The sequence below is a fragment of the Podarcis muralis genome, chromosome 4, assembly GCF_964188315.1.
Source record: "Podarcis muralis chromosome 4, rPodMur119.hap1.1, whole genome shotgun sequence".
NCBI lineage: Eukaryota > Metazoa > Chordata > Lepidosauria > Squamata > Lacertidae > Podarcis > Podarcis muralis.
The window spans coordinates 105,185,747-105,205,708 of NC_135658.1; the positions used below are offsets into that span (position 1 = coordinate 105,185,747).

General features: G+C 45.8%; 1 long non-coding RNA gene across 1 annotated transcript; it reads left to right on the forward strand.

Annotated features, from left to right (window-relative positions):
- The first annotated feature begins 10,300 nt into the window (after positions 1 to 10,300).
- LOC144327562 (uncharacterized) lies at positions 10,301 to 13,564 on the forward strand. Its single transcript, XR_013392716.1, has 2 exons — positions 10,301 to 10,853; positions 11,105 to 13,564. It is a non-coding gene; the product is annotated as an uncharacterized LOC144327562 (long non-coding RNA).
- Positions 13,565 to 19,962: the final 6,398 nt, after the last annotated feature.

Genomic DNA, 19,962 nt, shown 5'->3' on the forward strand with positions numbered 1-19,962 from the left:
CTATTGTCTCCTTCAGTGTAGAAACCCCTGTAGTCAAAATATTGCTCTGTTCTTGAAGCTTTCCCAGGAGATAAAAAGTCCTGTTTAGCTCAATGAGTATTTTTCCACTTGCAGCCATTCTTGTAATGTCCCAAAACCCCCTCTAGAGGGGTTATGGTTACTTAGTATCCTTCCAGTTCCAACCCAAAAGTCAAACTAACTTGTTATTCCTTGTTTTCAACACTTTATATCAAAATTGTATCAAATCCAGCCAGCAAAGACACCAGGAACAATGTTCTCTTTTTATTCCCCAACTTTGACAGCTACTTTGACAGCTGTCAAAATCTTCTGTATCTCTTCACCAGGCTCTCTCGCGGATCACTCCCGGTTCCCGGGGGGTTGCACTTTAACTCTCAAAATCAACTCTTATCCTCCAGCAAAATTACTTGTACTTTCCAATCGTGAAATTAATAACTTTTATCCAATTCAGAAAAGAATGTTCACTCAACCTTAGTTATCTAGTCCTTGCTTTAAATTGTTTACAATGCGGGGAGACGGACTTCCTCTTTGCGTCTTCCCCAGTCGTGCCAAATCCAAAAAAAAGAGAGAAAAATTTCCCTTTTAAGTCCAATTTCCGTATTACTCACGGGTTGTTGTTTTTAGTCCGAATGTTCAGAAGAAGAAGTCAGCGCTCTCTGTCAAATGGCTTGCGGCTTCACTCGGCAGGGGAAGCAGAGGATTCTCAGCACCGCGCCGCTCCCCGTCCCCTGTTCCGTAGCCTTTAAAAAGGCTCCTTCACGAGTCGGGGGGGGCGCAAATGGTGCCCACCGAGTCACCACGTCCATGGGCTTCCGCGCCCGTGGTTTTTAAGGGTCCTTGCGTCGCCGGCGTGGCAGGACCCGACCCCTGCTGAGTAGATTCCCTCCGGAGCTCGGAGGGAATCCGCCATTCGACGATGGCACTAACTCGGAAGATCTCCCCCTCGTCTTTCTATAGGCAAGCCTGTCTTAGCGAAACACCATTTGTAACTGCATCATAAAACTTTCCATTCCCCGGTGTTTCTACCAATCCTCTCTTTGATCATTTCCACACAGTTCTTGATCTCCTGCTTGTGATTAATAATTTGCAACAATTCTTCTTTCTGGAGGGGAGGATTATTGATACTCACATAAGATAAAAAAGAAGGGGAAAAAATCCTTCCCCCCCCTTTCCGTTTCATTCCAACGTACCAGTCTTTTAATGGTGATTCTTCACTTGATTTATTGTTCAGCCCGTCACTCCGCTCACAGAGATCCATTAATCAGCAGTCTTTACTCCCGATCTTCACTTGATGTATGTGCATTAGCTTCTTTCCAATTATATATTTCCAATTATATATTCCGAGCTAATGCGAACCAGTGCGCGAATTAGAGACAGCGTCCGGGAGAGCCGGCCTCACTCGAAGGCTTCGTGCCAAGTGCCCACACCCCCTTCTTTCGAATCTGGGGGTGAATTATGGACACTGCTGGCAAGGCAGTCCCCCCCATTCCCTTGGGGGGCAGGGAGGCTGCATACTCCCATCACAGCCTCTTAATTACCGTATTTTTCGCACCATAGGACGCACTTTTTCCCTCCCAAAAAGCAAGGGAAAATGTGTGTGCGTCCTATGGAGCGAATGCAGGCTTTCGCTGAAGCCTGGAGAGTGAGAGGGGTCGGTGCGCACCGACCCCTCTCGCTCTCCAGGCTTCAGGAAGCTATCCGCTAGCCGTGGGAGACCCAGCTCTCCCACGGCTAGCGGACCGCTGCGCTAATCCAGAAGCTTGGGGCGTGCGGAGCACTGCGCGCCCCAACCTTCTGGGTGCCGGCAAGGTCTCGCTAGCCCTGGGAGAGCCCCGCGACGTTGCGTGGCTCTCCCAGGGCTAGCGAAGCGCCGCGCTAATCCCGAAGCTTGGGGCGCGTGGAGCTCAGCGCGCCCCAAGCTTCTGGGTGCCGGCAAGGTCTCGCTAGCCCTGGGAGAGCCCCGCGACGTTGCGTGGCTCTCCCAGGGCTAGCGAAGCGCCGCGCTAATCCCGAAGCTTGGGGCGCGTGGAGCTCAGCGCGCCCCAAGCTTCTGGGTGCCGGCAAGGTCTCGCTAGCCCTGGGAGAGCCCCGCGACGTTGCGTGGCTCTCCCAGGGCTAGCGAAGCGCCGCACTAATCCCGAAGCTTGGGGCGCGCGGAGCTCAGCGCGCCCCAAGCTTCTGGGTGCCGGCAAGGTCTCGCTAGCCCTGGGAGAGCCCCGCGACGTTGCGTGGCTCTCCCAGGGCTAGCGAAGCGCCGCGCTAATCCCGAAGCTTGGGGCGCGTGGAGCTCAGCGCGCCCCAAGCTTCTGGGTGCCGGCAAGGTCTCGCTAGCCCTGGGAGAGCCCCGCGACGTTGCGTGGCTCTCCCAGGGCTAGCGAAGCGCCGCGCTAATCCCGAAGCTTGGGGCTTCGGGATTAGCGCTCCGCTCAGCCTGCTTCCCGGAGCGCCAGGCGCCCTGAAAGCAGAGCTCCAGGCGCTTCGGGAACACATCCGCAGCATGGGGAGGCTTGCAGGAATTCCCCACAGGGCTCCCCACGCTGCGGATAGCAGCCTGCTGCCTGGCGGGTGGGGCGCCCTGAAGCAGAGCGCCCCTCGCGCCAGGCAGACATCCGCAGAGTGGGGAGGCTTGCAGGAGTTCCCGACAAGGCTCCCCACGCTGCGGATAGCAGCCTGCTGCCTGGCGGGTGGGGCGCCCTGAAGCAGAGCGCCCCTCACGCCAGGCAGACATCCGCAGAGTGGGGAGGCTTGCAGGAGTTCCCGACAAGGCTCCCCACGCTGCGGATAGCAGCCTGCTGCCTGGCGGGTGGGGCGCCCTGAAGCAGAGCGCCCCTCGCGCCAGGCAGACATCCGCAGAGTGGGGAACCTTGCAGGAGTTCCCCACAGGACTCCCCACGCTGCGGATAGCAGCCTGCTGCCTGGCGGGTGGGGCGCCCTGAAGCAGAGCGCCCCTCGCGCCAGGCAGACATCCGCAGAGTGGGGAGGCTTGCAGGAGTTCCCCACAGGGCTCCCCACGCTGCGGATAGCAGCCTGCTGCCTGGCGGGTGGGGCGCCCTGAAGCAGAGCGCCCCTCGCGCCAGGCAGACATCCGCAGAGTGGGGAGGCTTGCAGGAGTTCCCGACAAGGCTCCCCATGCTGCGGATAGCAGCCTGCTGCCTGGCGGGTGGGGCGCCCTGAAGCAGAGCGCCCCTCGCGCCAGGCAGACATCCGCAGAGTGGGGAACCTTGCAGGAGTTCCCCACAGGGCTCCCCACGCTGCGGATAGCAGCCTGCTGCCTGGCGGGTGGGGCGCCCTGAAGCAGAGCGCCCCTCGCGCCAGGCAGACATCCGCAGAGTGGGGAGGCTTGCAGGAGTTCCCGACAAGGCTCCCCACGCTGCGGATAGCAGCCTGCTGCCTGGCGGGTGGGGCGCCCTGAAGCAGAGCGCCCCTCGCGCCAGGCAGACATCCGCAGAGTGGGGAGGCTTGCAGGAGTTCCCCACAGGGCTCCCCACGCTGCGGATAGCAGCCTGCTGCCTGGCGGGTGGGGCGCCCTGAAGCAGAGCGCCCCTCGCGCCAGGCAGACATCCGCAGAGTGGGGAGGCTTGCAGGAGTTCCCGACAAGGCTCCCCATGCTGCGGATAGCAGCCTGCTGCCTGGCGGGTGGGGCGCCCTGAAGCAGAGCGCCCCTCGCGCCAGGCAGACATCCGCAGAGTGGGGAACCTTGCAGGAGTTCCCCACAGGGCTCCCCACGCTGCGGATAGCAGCCTGCTGCCTGGCGGGTGGGGCGCCCTGAAGCAGAGCGCCCCTCGCGCCAGACAGACATCGGCCAGCCCCACAAGCTTGGGGGACAGCAGGGAGGCGCAGCGCCACTATCCCGCTGTTCCTCGACCTGGTTCGGTTTCCCTGACCTGCTTTTGGGGGGGAAATAAAGGGGAAATTTTTTTTCCTTTATTTCCCCCCAAAAAAACTAGGTGCGTCCTATGGTCCGGTGCGTCCAATCGTGCGAAAAATACGGTACCTTGTGTGGGTCGGAGAGATGTTATTGTCGGCCATCTTCCAATGCGCCCCCTGGTGGCCCCGATGACATCCAACTCTCAGCTGGACCCCAACTGTTGAGGCCAAAGGAAAGACATACCGTATTTTTCGCTCTATAAGACGCACCTGACCATAAGACACACCTAGTTTTGGAGGAGGAGAACAAGAAAAAAATGTTCTCTCCCTCTCTGCTCAGCACCTCTTCCGCAAAGCAGGAGGAGAAATGGAAGGGGCTCTGTTTCTCCTGCTGTTTCGCTGAAGGGGCGCTGCGCAGCTCTCCCTCTCTGTGCAGTGCCCCTTCAGTGAAGCGGCAGGAGAAGCGGAGCCCCTTCCATTTCTCCTCCTGCTTCGCTGAAGGGGCGCTGTGCAGAGAGGGAAAGCTTCTCCAGCGAAGCGAAGCCTCCTGAGCACAGGAGGAGTGCTACCGATGCGCTCAGGAGGCTTCGGGCAGCTATCCCTGAAGCCAGGAGAGCAAGAGGGATCGGTGCGCACCAATCCCTCTTGCTCTCCTGGCTTCAGCGAAAGCTGCGCAGCCTGCATTCACTCCATAAGACGCACACACATTTCCCCTTACATTTTAGGAGGGAAAAGGTGCATCTTATAGAGTAAAAAATATGGTAAATGTCTCTCTCTTAAGGTATTGTCCATTTCGGTTTTTATGGGGATAGGGATGGTGGTCTGGTTGCACCACACCTTCAAAGCTGTCCTGGAGCTTCACAGCCATTGTAGCAATTCCGGTGAGCAGTCCAACCTAACCTAATCTTCTGTTAAATCCTCATTTAACAGAGAGTGCAAGTCATGTTGATTTTTGGCAGTGCTGAGTCCCAAATCACCGCTGTGCTGTGAAAAGTGTCAGCTGAGATCTACTTTGTAACTTGAGACTCTGAAAGAGGCCAAGAGCTGCCATTTCAAATCCCACACTAGAAACTGCCCACAGAATGGAAATAATAATAATAATAATAATAATAATAATAATAATAATAATAATAATAATATATTACTTATACCCCGCCCATCTGGCTGGGTTTCCCCAGCCACTCTGGGCGGCTTCCAACAAAAGATTAAAAATACATTAAAACACCAGTCATTAAAAACTTTCCTAAACAGGTGTGACATGGTCCCTGGCTGTGCTGTTGTTCCATCATGTCAATGCAGATTAAGTTATGCAGATTATACTGATTATATTATTTCTGCCCTGAATTGAAAGATATAAATTGAGTTGTAGTCCCCTGGTTTAAACTATGCTGACCAGCAGTCCCACCATAAATCATTCTCTTCTGGATGTACCTACTAAGTGTGGTCAAAAATGTTCATGCGGGGGTGTGTGTGTGTGTGTCTTTTTCTTTGGTAATGAGTTGCTCTACCAAGCTCTTTTACCCCAAGCTAATTAAAATGTGAAAGTTTTTAAAAAGGGAGAAAGCCTTCTGTGCTTTAGATATTCATTAGGAAAATTTCTTTCCACGTTCTTTTATTTAGGAATATTTAAAAGCTTCAGGAAATTGTTTTGCAGACATTGACTAGAGCAATACATCTTATGAATTAAATGCATTTCAAGTACAGTAAATTGGAAAATTATGCACGCATTTCACTAGACCTAAGCATAAATAGTAGCTTTGTTTAGTATAGAGGCTGAGCTTATTCCTCTGTAACTGTGGATATAATGCAGAGATGGCAAGAAAAAATAAAGAACAAGTGCTCACATTAATAATTGTTAACTGCAAGATAAATTTAATAGGAAAATGTGGAAGATTTAGAACTCCCAATATCTAATTATTCATTTTCTGGATATTAGAAATATTTTAATGGTTATACAGAAATATGGGATGCCAATTTAAAGCAGTTTCAGTCCTGCTCCTGCCATATTACTGGCAATAAATCTGAGATGGGTATGCTAATACATTATTCCCTGGCCTCCTGCAAAAAAACCCCAAAACCCAAACCCAAAACCTGGCCGGCCAATCATGGGCATTCTGAAGAAGGAAAAGCTGTACAGCACATTACAGGGAATCTAATAGTCTGGGCATATAATTCCACCATTGAAGCACTACGCTATGCAACAGGCTACGTTTCAATTTGCATACTGTTTTCACAGTTCATTTGGGTGGCAATTTTTTCTTTCTTATTTATTTTGCTGAATGTCATTTTAAACTGTTACAAGTTTATAGCTGATGGGAAATTAATAAAAGCTGGTATCTTGGGGGCATTCAGGTGCCTAGCCTTTCACCCTGAAAGGGGTGCAATGTGTGGGTACTCTAAGCAGCCGTGTAAAAAAGGAGTGGCATTTTCCATATGCTCCATGAAGATGTGCACAAACACAGGGGCTCAAAGCACCAGGTCCTGCTTTTTATGGCAGCCTTTGAGGAGGGTCTTATGGGGCCAACCCTAAGGGTGAAGGTACACACAGGCTGCTTCTCTCCTCCCCCCCCCCCCCGCCCACTTTTGCAAGCGTCCCTCTTCTTGTGATGCCCCGTCATGGGGCAGTAGTTGGAAACTATTAAAAAGTTTGGGACCTGTGCAAACTGCCAGAGTCTTATCTTGGGTCATTAAATTCTTCACATTTTACACATTCAAACAGCCCTTAGACACTTAATTATAATTTTCTGGGTGATGATTCAGGTTGTAATCAATGTTCAAATTAAGGGAAGAAATAAAGGGACCCCTGAATGAAATTCAAAAATCCCATCATCCAGCTCTCATGGCTTTGCTCTCAATTTGCTAAGGAAGCTGCCACAAAAAGTACCCTCCAATTTGTACAGTATTGCTTACTATTTATATATCCATGTGCATGGCACTGTACAAGGTAACATATAGAAACAAGAAAAGATCCTTCTGTGAGCCTCAACCTTGCAATTAAAGTAACATTAGGGGTGGGGAGAGCAGGGATACAGATGATTTGAACAGAATCAAATGCAGTTGCCCATGTTGTCCAGGGAGGATGACGATGGGCTGCACCCAAAGGCTCAAAGGAAGAGATAATGAGGGCCCTGTGTAGGCTACACCTGCAGAAAGATACAAACACAGAACAAGTTACTGAGTGCACTGTTCAGCTTGCTGAGAATATCAAGGTTTCTATCTTTTCTGTTTTAAAAATGAATGTTTCTCATGCTCATCCCTGTAAAGGAAGAGAGTCAGAAGGTTCCTTTGGAAATCTCAGAACTCAGAGAGATGACTGTGAATGTCAGGGACTGGAGTCATTCCACGTCATTCCTCGGGGCTAAAAAAACCTTTTCAGAATACACTACGTAAAATAAGAATGATGCAATTTGCCTTGAATTTGCATAATATTACAAAGATTGCTGAATTCATGTTTTCTTGGCACATAGTCCAGTTTTTACAATTGTGTTTCTTATTCTCAACCAAAAGGTGAATTTCTGAGAGATAAACAGTATGCGCAACTGCATTTCTGTGCTTGAATCATGTATGTGAAACTGCACAACTTGGCTTCAAAGCTCTAGAATATTCTGCTAAATGGTAGAGATGACACAACAGGATTCAGGAATATTTTTCCCCATTTGTTCACAAAGGAAGCTTGAAATTAATGAACCCAAATTTGCTGTGAGGAGCAGAGATCTACATCCTGTGGAAGTAAGTTACATAAGATATACCGTATTTTTTCGTCCATAAGACGCCCCTGTGTATAAGGGGGGGGGGGCCCTCAGATTTAAGAAAATGGCCCTGACACTATCCGTGTATAAGACGCCCCCTAATTGTGACATAATTTATTAGGGGGAAAACCTAGTCTTATACATGGAAAAATATGATACTTTGTGTGAATAATTACATCCTTTTGTCTGTTTTGAATCCTGCAATACTGCTTGACTCTGAATTGCATAGTATTATGAGAGAGAGATTCTTTCTATCATCTTTCTCCACAGGCTCTCTGTAGGCGCTCCCTGGGCCACAATGGGGCAGTAGATCTGTCTGTTAACCAGCAGGTTGGTGGTTTGAGCCCAGGTACAGATGGCTGTGAGGACACGGGTGGCGCTGTGGGTTAAACCCCAGAGCCTAGGACTTGCCGATCAGAAGGTTGGCGGTTCGAATCCCCACAATGGAGTGAGCTCCTGTTGCTCGGTCCCTGCTCCTGGCAACCTAACAGTTCGAAAGCACCTCAAACTGCAAGTAGATAAATAGGTACCACTCCAGCGGGAAGGTAAACGGTGTATCCGTGCGCTGCTCTAGTTTGCCAGAAGTGGCTTAGTCATGCTGGCCACATGACCCAGAAGCTGTACACCGGCTCCCTCGGCCAATAAAGCAAGATGAGCTCCGCAACCCCAGAGTCAGTCACAACTGGACCTAATGGTCAGTGGTTAAGAGCGGTAGTGGTTAAGAGCGGTAGTGGTTAAGAGCGGTAGTGGTTAAGAGCGGTAGTCTCGTAATCTGGAGAACCGGGTTCGTGTCTCCGCTCCTCCACATGCAGCTGCTGGGTGACCTTGGGCCAGTCACGCTTCTTTCAAGTCTCTCAGCCCCACTCACCTCACAGAGTGTTTGTTGTGGGGGAGGAAGGGAAAGGAGAATGTTAGCTGCTTTGAGACTCCTTAAAGGGAGTGAAAGGCAGGATATCAAATCCAAACTCCTCCTCTTCTTCTTCTTCTTCTTCTTCCAGATGGCTGTGGGCAGGATTCCTGCATTGCAGGGGGTTGAACTAAATGGCCCTTGGGGTCCCTTTCAACGCCTACAATTCTATGATTCTTTGCTGTATGATTGTACTAACTTCTGTCCAGGTTCCCTCCCTTACTCACATTTTTTGCAAACTAAAAATCTTACATTGTTGTAACTTTTCCTCACAGGGAAGTTGCTTCAACCCTTTAATTGCTTTGGCTACACTTTTCTGATCCTTTTCCAGCTCTACAATTTCTTTTTTGAGACATGGTAATGTGAACTGAACACAGTATTCCAAGTGAGATCACCCCAAAGATTTCCATAACAGGTTTACAATATTGGCAGCTTTTTTTTTTTTTTTTTGCCGATGACCTGGTTATAATTGTGGAAGAACCCTTGGAAAATATGCCAAGGGTCTTAGAAAAGATAGATGATTTTGGGCAAGTAGCAGATCTCAAACTAAATAAAAACAAAACAAAAGTTTTACTGAAGAATATGTCAGAACATAAGAAAAATGAATTTAAGTTAATAACAGATCTGGTGATAGAAAAGAAAGTGAAGTATGTAGGGGTATGGTTAACAGCCAGAAATATAAGTATGGAATGATGTAAAAAGAGATATGGAGATATGGTGAAGGATGAATTTATCCATGTGGGGAAGGATCTCTGTGATAAAAATGAATGTATTGCCAAGAATGTTATTTCTATTCCAATCAATACATGTGGTCAGAGGAGCCGAACACTTTAAGCAATGGAAAAAGGATATTACAGAATTTGTCTTGCAGGGGGGAAAGTATAAATTGTTAACAGATGCTAAACATAGAGGTTCATGCCAGATTTAAGATTATATTATGAAGTGTCCTGTCTCTGCTGGCTGCGGGAATGGATACAGTTAGACAATACTGGTGTATTAGATTTGGAAGGACATGACAATAGATTTGGTTGGCATACCTAATTATGGTATAGGAAAACAAAGGTTCACAAGGGATTTCAAAACCACATTATAAGGAAATCAATTTACCAAGTATGGGATAAATTTAAGAATTTGTTAGAATGTAAGACACCTTGGTGGCTTTCCCCACTGGAAGCAATATCTCTAAAAAAGGAAAACATGAAAGGAAATTGGGCAACATATTAACAGAATATGTTAACAGAATCAGAAAATCAGTTAAAGTTGAAGGAATATTCAATATTCAAAGGGCTTCTGGGAAATGATGAAGGAATGGGTTTCCAAAACCCAAAAACTGACTGTGCAGGCAGTTTTAAACTGCACCAAAATTCCTATTTTTCCTTAGCTAAAATGCATAAACTCAAGCCGTTGAGTAAATCCATAACAAGAACAAAGCTCTCTCCCTTATCAGTCCGTGGCGGCAATGAGTGACCTTGCCAAGTTCCAGTACAGCAGGGATGATGCATGTGTGCCTTATCTTGTGTGCTGACCACAAAGACACGCAGACCCATGTCTGGGAATAACGCCAGAGTGTGTTCTCGGAAATGGTGACCTCTGCGTCCCAGATAAGAGTAGGAAGAGGAAGATCCTTTTATGGTCAGAAGTACAGGAAGGAAGATCCTTTTATGGTTGAGAGTACCAGAGCAGGAACATATGTGATGTCAACCTGTGTACGTAGGCCGACGTGGTTGGGCTCCTAGGGGAGGAGTGAGAGGGTGCCTGGAGTATATATATACTGCATGAAACGTGTCATTTCTTTGGACTTGCTGTGGACTTGACCACGCAAGTGCCTTCTGCTATCCGGAGAGCAGAATAAACTCTTTCTTTGAATCAACCTCGGTGTCATTTTGACTTCCTTCCTCCTGTCCTGGAGCAACGCAGACCCAATCGGTGAACTCCAGTAAGGCTACAATGATATACAATGAAATGAAAAAAAAAAATGTTTAAAAATACGTTTGTTTAAAAAACAGAGGCCTTTTTACTAGGAATAATAGGAGATGAAGTGCCAAAGAACCAAAAGAGACTGTTTATGTACGCGACCACAGCTGCCAGAATGCTACTTGCCCAGAAGTGGAAAGAAGAGAATGTCCCAATGAAAGAAGAATAGAAGACTACAATGATAGACTATGGTGAAATGGCAAAATTAACCCTGAAGATCAGGGACCAAGACGAAAGAAAATTTAATCAAGAATGGGAAAATTTTATAGATTACTTTAAAGAACACTGTAAATATGTGGAAACATTAGCAGGATTGTTGTAACATTTATGAATTGAAGGTAAAATTAGGATGTGAAAAAGAATTTGAAATTAAGTGAACAAAAATAATTAGATGCAAGGAAAATAAAGGGGGGGGGAATGGAAACCAGGGGCATGGGGGAAGTCAATCAATGCAAATTTGGAAATGATATGTTAAGAAAAATTGTTGTTATTAGAAAAACCAAAAATAAAATATTAAAAATAAAATATAAAAATATAACATTCGCAGCTTTATGCACAGGCCTTTTCTTAATGATCTCCTTTTTCACAGCTGGAATACCCCCCACAGGGGTCAAGGGACCGGCCATCACCACCCCAAGACCAACTTGCTACTCAGACACCACCAGTTCAGGCCACATGGATCAAGTTCATCTGAAAGAAAGAGAAGTATTTATATCCATGACTAATAGATTAGATATATCACTATCCAAGTTACATATACAGCTGCTAATTAAACTTTAAAAAAAAAAGTTTAACTTGAAATAGCACACATTTTGCTTTTGAAATCTTTACAAGGTATGTTCAATTTTGAAAATTGCCATGGGTTTTATGAGCATGGAGAGGAGGAGGAGAAACTGACACACAGAACCACAGTCCTTGGGAAGCTGTGCAGAAGTGTCACTACACTGGAAGCAAGTCTGGAAAACCCCGTTAGAGGTTTGAAGAAGGCAGAAAATGAATTTCCTAAATTCAGTTGGTGCTTTGTTCTAACACTATTTGCCTCAGTGGTATGAGTGTTGACATTTTAGTATATATAGTCTTTTATTATTTCTTTGGGGAAGTGTAATACTGGAAATATTATTAAGATTTCATTTCACAAAGCCACCTTGGAATAAGGTAAATATGAAGGTGTTGGCTCCTTTTTTGAAATTGAACTGGCTGTTAGCAGGCAACACACATAGCATTACGACCTTATATAAGCCAGACAGCTTCTTTCTTTTAAACTTAATGAATGTTACAGCCAGTAAATAATGCGTATAATTTCAGCTTGGGTAGATTGTTGTTACATCTTGTTATAAGATGATATATTGTGTTTTATTGCTTTGTGTCAATGGATGGAGCTGACTTGGTTTCCTCTTCCCTTAATCCCAGTAGAAATAGTGATTGCAGTCCTGGGGATCCACACATGTCAGTAGCAATGGCTGGACTGTGAATCATAAGCTAAATTAAATGTGCATTCAGATGCACATCCGAGTGAAAATCTCTTGATTTATTAGGATGAACACAAATGGACTGACACTTTCATGGACGCACCAGCCTCTCGCCATTGTGTTTGCTCTGAACACATGAATAGGCCTTAAGGAAGCAGTCTGCTCCTGCTGCATTGCTTTTAAAAGGGAAATCCAGCCTATATTCTCATGCGTTTAGTTACAAGTTGACCATTTGCTTACCTGAGGCTGGGAGAGAGTGACTGGCCCAAAATCTCCAAAGGAGCTTCAGATGCCCTCTGAGGGCATTCATGGGAATCTCTTGGTTGCACAAAGCCTTGATTATGCTTAGATTTTGACCCTGCCTTTCCATTGCTTCCAGACTGATGGGCACTCAGTGACTGGGGCTTGTGGGGCTGGGGCTGGGGCTGGAGCGACAGTCGAAGCCCCACTGGCGTTGCTGGACAAACTGATGCGGCTGCATGTCAGATCATAGGGTGCAGCACCTTCTGGGCAGCCATGTTGTAGCACTGAAGAAGGGCAGTGGAGACAGCAGGGGGCAAAAGTGTTATTGCCAAATGAATCTGTACTCTTGCAGAGGGCATTCAAATAATGGCCTCACTTTGGTGCTTCCTCCTCCTCCTCCTCCTCCTCCTCCTTGGTTTTAACCATTATTTGTAAGCCATGCTGAGAACCATTTGATCACGGGCTGTATAAAAATGCTGTAAATAAAGAAGTGGTTTGGTTTCAAGGCCCTCTTCGTATGCCTGTTGCTCTTTGCTGCTTGCTCACAATGATCGTGGCAGACATTTAAATCATGGCAATACTTATTTTTGAATTAGTATGCCTTACTCTAAAAATATAAATCTGATATTGTGGGATTGGAATGACAGGAAATCTGTGCTGAATCATTCCTCAACAATGATGTCCCTTATTGTTTAATTTCTGAATTGCCATCATAATGAGAGAGAGAGAGAGAGAGAGAGCGCACTTGGAGAGCCTTCTGTGACTCCTGCTACTAAACTATTAATATGTACTTGTATGCTCCTTGTTTGATGTCTCCATGGCAACAGAAAGAGTATCCATGAGCTGGCAGTACACTTAAAAGCCAATGCCTATGATTTCTGACCCTTTAAAAGCCTCTCTTCAATATTAGAAATATACCAGTGCAAGCCATTACAAAAAAGATTTCAGTGTATCACAGGATATATGGAGCAGCATTCTGGCTTCTTAATAAGTGGGCTAAGAGGAAATTACTGAGGTCTTAGTCTTACTTTTCATGTGAGCAGATCAGAAAACAGTGTCTTGGATCTGATTCTGTAGAATTGCTGTAGAAGAAAAGCAGCAGCTTTGGACCCTGGGCTCTTGCTGGACCCTGACAGCAACCAGGGGAGGGTGCATGAGGCCACGTTAAGTGGCACCTGAGAACAAAACGCTGCCTTCCTGAGCAGTTCCAGTCATTCCCCCAGCCCAGCCCGTTATTCTGCATTCTTTCCTCCTGCTGTCCACTTTGTTTCAACTCTAGGTTGTTTTCTTTAGGGCAAACTGCTCATTCGAAATAAAGTGTACATAAGGCAACATTATATGGAAAAATGTGCTTATTTGGAGAAATTGGCACTAAAGTACTGATGATTTCTGGTGTACTGACTTTTTTAAGCAAGCTGATGTGAAATTTGAGATTGGAAAAATGCAAAGCTCTGAGAAACTCAAATTGATGATGATGATGATGATGATGATTTATTTTTGTGCCCCACCTGTCTGGCTGGGTTGCCCCAGCCACTCTGGGCAGTTTCCAACATAATATACAGAAACAATCAACAAGAAGTATGTACACCCATAGGACACATTGTGCTATATCAAAAGATTCAATTCCTCCATTAATGGGCAGCTCTTATTTCCATTGCTGAGAATATTTTTAAAAAAGAACTTCATAGCATGAGCTAGAAAATGACCTGTCCATGTTTCTCTTGCTTGATATGAAAAGACTTAAATCTGGAGCTAGAGTCCCATTTGTTAATGACAGCAAGGCTAGCTGGAGTCAGTGGGAGTGGTGCTCTGGTGGGCACCACGTTGGCAATAAAGTAAAGGGAATAACAGGCAAGGACACAGGGCTTGAGAATTGGGAGGGATTCTTCAAGTCAAGCTGCTTCCCTTGACTTGAGTGGCAGAGGATGCGTTATGGACATCCCACTGAGCTTGATTAGGATTTGATGGCAAAGTGACATTCCCTGCATGTCATTTCCCACAACCTCCCTGCAAGCCTTTCCATCTGCCTTCCCCAAGCTGCTGCCCTCCATATGGTTTTTGGACTACAATTCCCAACATCCCTGCCCACTGGCTTGGGCTGACAGGTTTTGGCCGACAACTCCAAACTCCGAGATCACAGGCAGCAAAACCAGTCTTCAGCACACACATACAGACACACACACACAATGTAGAATGGCTATAAAATGGCTACCTTTCTTGAATTTAAAATGGCATCGACAATACAAACCTCTCATCCAGCTGGAACACACACCATAATGAAGATTCATAGAAGTGAATCTCAATGCAATTTGCTATGGGGATGAAACTGAAACTCCATTTCTTGTAATTTTCAGAGGAAGGAGGAAACAGCTCATAAAATCAAGTTTAATTTCTTAGAATGAGAGACTGGAGATTTCTCTGTTTACTCTGGAGCCTTTTAAAAAACCCAGCACATGTCTTAGTTTATTATGTACTCTCCAAATAACATGCTTTGCTCCTTCATTTGTAATCATTTTATTTAAAGCTGTATGAGAACAGCATTATGAAATGATCAGTGCCAGTTCATATACAAGTAGGTCTCTCTGTAAACCAAGTTTATTTCTTTTTCTGAACCTGAACTTTCACTGATAGATACATTTTGCTGCTGTTGCATGAATGTGCACTACGGATTTTTTAAAAACAAAAAACTTCCATTCATGCTACTTATTTTCTTTTTATTATGGACTAAAAAGTGTGATGGTTAATTTAGATTATTTTTCACAGAATATATGAGAATATACTCTACACATACCTAATATGGCTTTATCTGAAGATGTAGTTAATACTGCTGGTTGGGGCATATCTAGGTACCGGTACTTAAAGGACACAGGAACAGGTTCATAAAACTCCCCTCCCCTCTGGCAAGTTAATGAATTCTTACCAGCACTGTGCTTTGTAGTGCACTCAGCCACCCTATAAACAGAACTTTAAAGAAGTTTTAAAATAAAGAAAGGAGCAGAAATCCAGGGCCTCCCACCAAAGATCTGGGGTTCCTGGGACAATCCCTAATAATGTCCCCTGATAGCTATTTAAATGAGGGACTGAGAAATCACATTTAGATTTGTGCGCAGTCCTGCTAAAATAGAAATCTAACTCTCCACCGTGCTGTCACAAATACCTCAGAGGCCACTCACCAGCAGCAGTGGCCATTGTGCCCTGATATAACATTGCAGTAGCCACGCCAAGAGGCACCGGCCATAGGACAGGGCAAAGAGCTGTGAAATTATCTGTCCCTTTCTCATGATTCTAGAACTTCAGGCCACACAGTGAAGGAGAATGTAGGAAAATTTAGAAAGTCCTTCTTAGATTACATAGCAGGGGGAGCACGGACTTCGGGCCCCAGGACAAAATGCAGCCCCCTAAGTCTATCTATATAGGGATGCGGGTGGCGCTGTGGCTAAACCACGGAGCCTAGGACTTGCCGATCAGAAGGTCAGCGGTTCGAATCCCTGCGACGGGTTGAGCTCCCGTCGCTCAGTCCCTGCTCCTGCCAACCTAGCAGTTCGAAAGCACGTCAAAGTGCAAATAGATAAATAGGTACCGCTCCGGCGGGAAGGTAAATGGCGTTTCCGTGCACTGCTTTGGTTCACCAGAAGCGGCTTTGTCATGCTGGCCACATGAACCAGAAGCTGTCTGCGGACAAATGCCGGCTCCCTCAGCCAGTAAAGCAAGATGAGCGCCGCAACCCCAGAGTCGTCCGTGACTGGACCTAACAGTCAGGGGTCCCTTTACCTTTACCTTTAAGTCTCTCTATCTGCTCTCTCACACTCTTCATGTCTAGTTTTTCCTTGGCCGGAGGGTGCCCTGATGCTCTCCTAATGCCTCTTGGGTGTGCACAGAGGAGGCTGGGGGCAGGGGTAGAAACAAGCCTGCTGTACTTGAATTACACCCCCCCTCTATCTTTGCTTGTGGCCCTGTCCACTACTGGCATGTTTATTTATTTTATCTCTTTAAAGCTTTATATCCCACTGCTCACCATGCAAGACTCAATGCAGTTTATAACAACAAAATGTGTTCCTGGAGGCTGGGGCTGTCAATGACTACTAGCCATGAATGCCCGTTGCTTGGGAACACAAGAGGGGAAAGTGCTGTTACCCTCACACAGGTCCTGCTTGCAGCCTTCCCATGGGCATCTGGTTCAGTGAAGGAGAATGTAGGAAAATTTAGAAAGTCCTTCTTGGATTACATAGCAGGGGGAGCACAGACTTCGGGCCCCAGGACAAAATGCAGCCCCCTAAGTCTCTCTATATAGGGACACGGGTGGCGCTGTGAGAGAGAAGAAATAGTGGAGGAGGCAGGTGTTGTCTTAACCCAACAGAGCTCTTTGCGTTCTTTTGTTCTTACAAGGGGCTGTGTCTCTGCTCACTCAGTCCTCCTTCTTTTTCCCAATTCCCCCTTCCCATGCCTCATTCTCTCTTCTATTCTGCAGCCCCCTTTGCATGCACATTCCATGATGGTATGGTAAAGGTAAAGGTAAAGGTAAAGGGACCCCTGACCATTAGGTCCAGTCGTGACCGACTCTGGGGTTGCGGCGCTCATCTCGCTTTATTGGCCGAGGGAGCCGACATACAGCTTCCGGGTCATGTGGCCAGCAGGACTAAGCCGCTTCTGGCGAACCAGAGCAGCGCACGGAAACGCCATTTACCTTCCCTCCAAAGCGGTATCTATTTATCTACTTGCACTTTGACATGCTTTCAAACTGCTAGGGCAGGAGCTGGGACCGAGCAACGGGAGCTCACCCTGTCACGGGGATTTGAACTGCTGACCTTCTGATCGGCAAGTCCTAGGCTCTGTGGTTTAACCCACAGTGCCACCCATGTCCCACGATGGTATGTTACTATATTTTTAAGATTAATGCCTGTCAATTATCTTATTCAGGTATGGAAGTTTAAGTTCAGGTGGTGGATATCATACATATATGAATGATTGCATGTTAATAAAATCCCTCTTCTGAATAATCACATTGAATCTGGAACTTCATGTCAAGAACAACACATGATACCAGGATAATACTGTTTTCCCTACTCATGGTACACTTGTTTTCTCCTTAGAGGACAGACCCTATTTTTGAAGAGAAAAGATAATGCCGGGGTGAATTGTAATCATTTGTTCCAGATTAGGTCTTATTTCAAAGAAATCCAAATGCAACTAGCCTTGAGAAAAGTTGTCTGAGAATTCCAGCCTAAGGTTGCAAACTAACGCATACTTATCTGGAAGGAAGTTCCATAGAACATGATGAACTTTTCTCTGAGAAAAAATGCAGAGGGGTTGGCTGTAAATCACTCTAAATGCGTCTGTGTTCTCAGTTCCCCACCTCTTTCTGCACTCCCATTGTGTTCTGCAAGAGAAACATTTTTAAAGAGTATCAATCATTTATATAATCAGCTTTCCATAACTGAGCAAATCCCAAATTAAGCAATTACTTTTACTTTAGAGCTTGTCACTACAGAAAACTTGGTGACCCAAGTCTCTTACACTTAAATGGCATAATTATGTCTGTCATGAATTAATTGTGAGACCAGAGTCAATGGTGGTTCTGCAATATGCATTGTTAGGTCTCTTGAGTGACTGCAGTCTTTTCCAAGGAGAGTCAGAAAACCATGATTTTCCTGTTTTCAGGGCATGTAGGAAATGAAATGTAAGTCTCAGTTTAAATGCCTCTCTTTTATTCCAAAACTGTATATTTGTTTGTTTGTATCAGACAGGATTTGCCAGCACCTACTCAAAAACTCAACAAAAAATTAAGCAGTATTCAGAACTTTAAAAAGGGTATGAGTGTCATACATATAAGAACAAGGTAGTTCTCCCAAATATGGTGCAGAGTTGGCTGCTTTACAATTAGAACGATAGAATCACTGAATTGTAGAAGTGGAATAAACCCTGAAGGTCATCCACTCCCTACAATGCAGGAATCCCAACTCAAGCATCCCTGACAGGTGGCCATCCGGTGTCTGCTTAAAAACCTCCAAGGAAGGTGAGTCTACCACCTTTGAAGGAGTACAATCCTATTGTAAAACAGCTCTTACCGTCAGAAAGTTCTTCCTGATGTTGAGTCAGAATCTCTTTTTTTTGTAACTTGAAACTGGCAACGGGCTCAGAATCTATTGGGATCATCTTCAGCAGCTGCACCACATGGCACATTGTGGAGAGAACGGTCTGGGGAATAGATTACTGCACATTTTGTGGTCAAAATGAATATGGTGCACTCTTGAAGGAATGTGTATGAACGTATAATGTTGGACCAAGACAATTTATTGTTGTTGTTTAAAAAAACTCTTCTATTTACCACCAGCATAAATTGACATCTTTGCATGAATCCCAATGAACATTAATGTCTCTTCATGGGCTGAGGAGTCTGAAGAAAACTCCCTGTTTCAGCACCATTTTACAGTGTATGCATGGAACGGGGATCTGGATGTATAAAACTGCTCGATGTTCTTTGAATCAGTTTTTGTCAATAACTTTAATTAAATGCTGTATCAATTTTTTTGCTGCAGTCAAACATAAGCCATAATTAGGTGCAGAAGTAGGTTTATTTACTTTCAAGCATCTCTGACAGAGAGGTGAATAACAGTGATAGCCACCAACTTGGAGAGCATTAAATGTGGATTAGACAAATTCATAGAGGAAGAGAGGGCTGTCAGTGACTACCAGCCAGGATGGCTCTGCTTTATCTTCACAGCTGGAGGCAGCAATGCTTCTGAACACCAGTTTCTGGAAACCACAGGAGGGGAGAGGGCTCTTGTGCTCAGATTCTGCGCCAAAACAATGCTGTGGAACAGAGTGCGAAAGGCGGGGAGACACCAAATTTTAGCGTTGCACAGGGTGCCGCTGAAATTTGAGAGCGCCAGATCCTGAACCAGAAAGCTCTTCTTGGCCTAATCTTGCAGGCTCTTCTTATGTTCTTGTGAGAGTCACATGGCAGAGGTGGGCAGAACTAGAGGCAAAAGTGAGTACAGCAAGTAATGCAGATGTCATCTTTTCCACTCTCACTTACCCCCCTCTATCTTCCAGCCAGACAAGCAAGAGGCATCATTATTATATTACTACCTGTTGATGAATTGCCTTCCTTGCATGCCCCAAGGCAACGGACTAACAATGACAGCTTAGAAACAGTTCCAAAACAGTGCAATAAATAACAGAAGATGCTTTTAAAACAATGCAAAATAGAAACCTGTGAGAAAGGGCTATTCATGCATCTGGGAGAGCCTGTTGGCACAAGAATAGGTCCATCCACAAGTGAGCTTTACTTCACAGCAAAGCTCTTCTTCAGGCATGGCCAAAGCTGTTTTGGAACTACAACTCCCATCATCCCTAGGTAACAGGACCAGTGGTCAGGGATGATGGGAATTGTAGTCCCAAAACAGCTGGAGGGCCAAATTTGGCCATGCCTGCAGCTGATTTGATCAGTCCACACATTGGACTCAATTCCAGCTGCAAATACGTTGTTTTCTGGCCAACCAGTAGGCATTCCTCTATACAGGATCAATCGCAACTTTTGCCAATAGCCTTGCCTTCTAATTTGATATTCTCACTCCTCCCCCCTTCGTCTTTTTAAAAATATGTACCGGTATTTTTATTTACTTAAGCAAGTACATTCAATGACATACCAAAATCAAGAAAGAAAGAAAAGGCAATGCAGCTCAGTTACAATTAGGTCCACCCACCCACCCAAAATACAAATGTTTGTTGTTTC